Here is a 6,239-nt window from a genome sequence, read left to right as displayed (position 1 = left end):
TCGACGGCTCACTCGGGGGGTGTGTACAGACTCCGGAGAGGCTCCTTCAGCCCAAGCGCAATATAATCATACGATTCACTGCGGCGTGCAGCCCGATCCATACTCAGTCCACAATATGCATATGAGTCACGTAACAGATTCCATTAATTTCCTAATTTCCAATTTATTAAGAAGAATATACTCTAGATATTTAACTTCAGGAAAAGTGACTTAGCGTTTCATAACAGTGATTAAACACAGCGCTGAGATCAATGATTATACAAAGCATGCTATCACAATGACATTCATCCTCTAAGGATGCTACAGATCGGCACAAGGCCCCAAACACGGCAATAAGCCCAGATATATTCAATATAGGGTGCGTATCAGTCGCCAATATAGAAAAATTCTTGTTCGGGATGGACCAAGTCTCAATCCCCAGTCATAACCAATCCCGCACCTACCATGGGGTGCGAGTCACGCCCTACAATAGCGTCACAATGTGATAAGCCGGGGTTTCAAACCCTCAGGCCATCGTATACACCAACTACTCACCTCTAACCGGCCGTAGAATGGTCCGCAATGCCTTTTCCTTTCGTATCGACCTCCTCGCGCGTCGAATCTAGTCAAAATCACAACGAATACATAAATATGGGTTAAAGAAACATAACCCAATCAAAAATACTCGAAAAGTACTAAAATTCACGAAGTTGGCAAAACCCGAGCCCCGGGCCCAATTCTCGAAAAATTCCGAAAATCACACCAACAGATTCCTCGTCTCGCCATGAGTCCGTGCATATAAAGTTTACCAAAATCGGAGCTCGTTTGACCCTCGAAATTCCATTTTTACATCACAGCTTTCCCAGCCCTAGCTTGACCCGTTTTTGATGAATTTTCTACAATTTACATGTAATTTCTACCATAAATTCGAATATTTAGGCCAAGGAACTTACCTCCAAGTGATTCTTAGTCAAAACCCTCGAATTTCCTTGTTCAAAGCTCTTAAGAACGTCAACAATGGAGGAAAAATATGAAAGTGTCGCGGATGAAATATTATTTTAAAACCCTTCTGTCGCCCAGCGATTTTCGCTTCTGCGGTCCCGCTTTCGCTTATGCGGGACCGCTTCTGCGGCCACATTTCCGCTTAAGCGGTTTTCACTTAGAAGCCCGGACTTCGCTTATCCGACGCGAAGTCCGCTTCTGCGGTTCCTTCAAAACTGCTCCTGCGGCACATTGTCCGCTTATGCGGACCCGCTGGTGCAAGCCACCTTCCGCATCTGCAGAATTTCCCTAGCCGGCCACGACCGCTTCTGCGACCACGTACCCGCTTTTGCGGTACCGCTTCTGCGGTCCATTTCTGCAGAAGCGGAAACACCAGATGACAGAAAATCTGACCTGCAATTACACCTCAAAACTCTCGTTTAACCACCCAAATTCACCCCGAGGCCCTCGGGACCTCAACCAAAAGCACAGATATGTTCTATTACTTCATTCGAACTTGCTCGTAACATAAAAACACTATCATAAACACCAAAATCATCGAATTACCACGGATTCAAGCCTAAGTTAAACTAAAACTTCCGAAACTTGCAGTTGATCTAAAACCCGACCTAAACACCTCCGAATGATCTGAAACTTTGCACGCATATCCAAAATCACCTAACGGAGCTACTGCAACTCTCGGAACTCCATTCCGACCCTCGGATCAAAATCTCACCTACCATCCGGAATTCGCCAAAATCCAACCCCAGCCAATTCAAGCCTAATTCTACACCGGACCTCCAAATTCAATTCCGATTGCGCTCCTAAGTCACAAATCATCCCCCGGAACTAGTCGAATCATCGGAAATCCATTCCGAGCCTTCTAACTCATAAGTCAACATTCAGTTGACTTTTCCAAACTAACCTTCTCATAAAGAGACTTAATGTCTCATTTCTAACCGAACTCCATCCGAGTTACTTCAAATTTGCCAAACACACATAATGAAACATATAGAAGCATAAAACGAGGAAAACGGGGCGGTAACTCCCGTAATGATGGGTCGGGTCGTTACAATCATATTTTAATAAAGTTATAATAAGCTAACTCTTGGTCTCTAGCATTTAATTTCATATTCTTAGTAATATAGGAGTCAAGTAAGACATGAAACAAGATGGTCACGTAATTCTACAAGGCACGATTAATCGTATAATTTACCCTCAAGCATGATTAACCTGGTACATACATATACGCTCGTCATCTCATATATATGCATCACCCCCACATATATAAAACAATGTCAATTATTAGGAAAAATTACTCAACAAATTTAGGCAAGGCACTTACCTCAAACAAGCCATATCGATACACTAGAGGCGTCATCCCACTCAAATCATCCTTCGAACGGCCAGAAACTAGCCAAAAGCAATTCAAAATCATCAAATAATGCCATAGGAAGCAAACCCAATCGATAAAGGTGGAATATTTAACAAAAAGCCCAAAGTCAACCAAAAAGTTAAACTCGGGCCCGCTGTTGATACCCAATTTTTCCCTAGGTATTTTTTTATACTCAAAATACTTTCAAAATAACATATATATGCATATATGAGCATACCCAAGTGTTTTGGTATTTTTCCAAGTTTTTTTTTTAAAAAAAAAAGATTTTTTAAAACCAATTTATTGTCTATTTCAATACTACAAAATTCAATAATTATTCCCAAAATTATAATTTTGGTGAATAATTCATTTTCATTTCTCATGTTTATACTAAAATATAGCTTAAATAAATTTTGCATATTTTTTACACATTTGTTTCGAATTTTTAAAGCTAAATTGCATATAATTGCAATTATAGCCTATTTTACAATTAATTGCAATTTATAATTATAAAATCATTTCCAGTATTTTTAGATTAATATTTATGCATTATTAATTAGTTCAGTGTTTTTAATTTGTTTTTAAAATCATTTTAACTATTTTTATAAAATAAAAAGGGAGATCTAGGCTATTTAACATGTAGCCTCATCTCATTACAATTATGGCCCATTCAGATTTCAATTCTAACCCCCAAATTTCCCAGCCCAATTTCAACTTAGACCCTACCCACATCCAATTCAATTACCCGGTCCAGCTCCGATTTAATCTGAGTCGTTGATCAAATGAGATCCACGGCCCATATTTTATTTCCTAAATTAAATCCCAACTACCCTCCCCCGACCCCTCATTTTTCACGAGACTCTCTCTCTCTCTCTCTCTTGGTCTCTTGCTCTCCCTTCTCTCTAGAATCTTCTGGTTCTCTCTTCTTCTCCGATGAATCCACCGCCTCTCCGACCACCTCCAGCCTCACCTCTCTCGACCACCAGCCGCCGTGAAACCTTGTTTTGTTGATTCCCTCTATCTTCGAGACCCCAGAAGCCCCACCATACAAGATGGTCACCGAAAGCTTTGCCTGGTTCGTCTCCGGCCATTCTCCGATGGGTTTTGGTCCGATGGTGCTACGAACACCATTATTAACGAGTTTCACAGCCAGGTTTCTTACCTCTCGCTGGTTTCTTACGAAACCCTAATTTCTACCTAGACCTCTTAAATCTCTATCTTTTTAACGATTTTTAACTTACTCTTTTGTGTTTTACACTACTCTCTACTCGATCTTTACGATTGCTCAAGTTTTCAACGTTTTGTTCTTCTATTTAAAACTAGGGTTTCTGAACCTCTTTCGAAACCACTACTTCTTCTGAGTTTTTTCTAGTACTATATGTTTGTGTTTGTATTTCTGCTTGTTTGTGATCTTCTGGGTTATTCCCCAATTTCTATGCTTTAATTTTGTTCTAACATTCCACTGATTCTGTGATCTCTTACTTAGGGTTCTTTGGTTTTGTGCCTATTGTGTTTAAATAGGTCTAATTATTTTCTATTTACTAAATGTTCTGCTGATTCTGTGCATCTCTTTGAATCCCTGATTTTTGTATATGATTTCTTTGGAGGTTTTCCACTGATTTGAGTCACTTCCTTGTTTGTGAGATGCTTTCCTTACTTGGTGCTGATTCCCTGTGATTTTCAATCTCGTCCGTGACTTCCTGAACCAATTTTTTCAAAAATCAGTTTGTAATTCGTCTGTTTATGTGCACAATATACATTTATTTTACTTTCCTTACTTGTAATTATTTTGTCTTAGTCCCTATTACATGAATCATGCTATTCCTGTAAGAAAATATCAGTCTTGCAAAAAATCTTCCTTATTTGATGCAATTTGTACCGTTTGAGCTATGACTCCCTAATTAAGGGAAATCCGAGTCTTTAATTGATTCTAATAGGTACTCTTTCCATAATTGTAATCAGTCTATACGTATTACCTTATTTTCCACTTATTTTCAAATTATAAATGCCTACCCTCTCTTTAGCAGACACGAACAAAAAAATTCATTGTTCTGAACTCTCTCTTACACACATAAGCATACTCAGTGTTCTCTCTTGTTTTCTACACATCCTCTCTCACTTTCCCTGTTGACTACTAATTACTCAGTCGGCTGAAAGCCAAGACTGAGTGATTTTGGGGCTGCTCTACTATTCTACTGCTCTATGCATTGCTACTTGCTTGGTCTGCATACTACTACTCACTTCCCTGCACACTACTGCTTTATATTATCTCATCCTCGACTGGTATGCCCTCTATTTGATCTACAGCTTCCAAAACAATATGTTTTTTTATGCATACTGCACTTTATTTTGTTTCTTCTATGCTTTTACTTATGGTTCTGCTGTTCTTATTGCAACTAACATGCCCCTGTGTTAGTTCACTAATGTGACTATCCTTCTCTTAATTCAGCATGCCTACTGATTTGCTTAATGCATGTTCTCACCTACCCCCTAGCACCAGTACATTGTCAGCATGTAATCCTGAGCCCTTTTGGTTGAAACCTGGTGTGACTGTCTAAGTGTCTTGAAATGCTGTCTGTGTTCCTACATGTGAACTATTTGTCTCCATTCTCCTTTTTCCCTGTTTGTGTTTACTTCCCTGAACTATATGTGGTATTTTGGTTCTGAGGTTGTCAGAATTGTCACATTGTTTTCTTTTGAAAACTGGTTCTGTATGGATCATTTTTAAACTGTTTTTCAACTCAATTTCTTTAAAAACTCTATCACACGCTCTCACTACTCCTAGAGTTTAGGTTCTACCCCCATCGTGTAAGCATTTCCTTGGGTACCTTTGAGTACCTATTGAACTTTGATGCACAAGGCTGGTAATTCCACACTGCACTTGTTCAACATTTTGTTAGTGTTTGGGTGCTGGTATAGGCCGAGGACCCCAATGGGCCCTTAGGGAGCTTTGCCGCACCCAAACCATGGCCAAGGCTGTGAAACTCGAAAGAAGTGAGGTTGGAAGATTGGGCCTTGTTGAAGGCTTCCTATAGAGTAACTTCTTATTTTATTTTTCATTATGTAATTCAGCTATCACGTTTTGTAATAACTTGTAAACAACTGATTGGGGCGATAGTGAAATTGGGTGGGATTATGCATGTTTAGTTTAATTAATGGGTAGAGAACATGTCTATAGGGCTTTACTTACCTATTTGTGCATTAGAAACCATGTGTAGGACATGCATCTTACATCTAGATATCCTGTTTTAGGCTCTTTACTTTCAGATTGTCATACTCACTTTGTAATCAGTTAGTAATAGGCAAACAACTGTCATAAAATTACTACTGCATTTAGAGACCCTGCATTAGGAGCTTTATGTGCATTAGATATCATGTTACTTGGGATTTTATTTCATCTGAGTTGCAATTGTTGAACACCTCGCCAGTTTGTTTAATTTAATAACACAAGTTTGGGCTAAAACTGCGTCTTCTCTTTAAAACTGGAACTAATATGCATGTTCACCTTTTCATATAGGCAATACATACGACGCCTAGGCAATCCTTAGGCTAATAATAAAAAAACTGATTGATCTTGTTTTACCAGTTTCAAACTACTCAGCCTTTTTAAACTTTCCCAACTCTGTTTTCTTATCTGTCTCTCTGAAGTTCCCTTTTTACTGAATCTGTCTACCTAGAAACCAGTTCAGTATTTATATACTCTCACTAATTTTTCGATTCTTGATCTATTAAGCTTTCAAACTACTGGGTTATCTCTCTGCCCAGGAACGTGTTATTTTGATACTGGTCTAATTAAACTACTGTATTTTCCAATCTCTGCTTTCTTCAAAACGATGTTTTAACAGTTCCCTTACCTTTACTTATTCAACTATTTTTAGATGTATTCCTAAAAAATCAAACCCTT

Source organism: Nicotiana attenuata, unplaced genomic scaffold (assembly GCF_001879085.1).
Source record: "Nicotiana attenuata strain UT unplaced genomic scaffold, NIATTr2, whole genome shotgun sequence".
NCBI lineage: Eukaryota > Viridiplantae > Streptophyta > Magnoliopsida > Solanales > Solanaceae > Nicotiana > Nicotiana attenuata.
The sequence above is the reverse complement of the archived record's forward strand: the minus strand, read 5'-3'. Positions refer to the sequence as shown.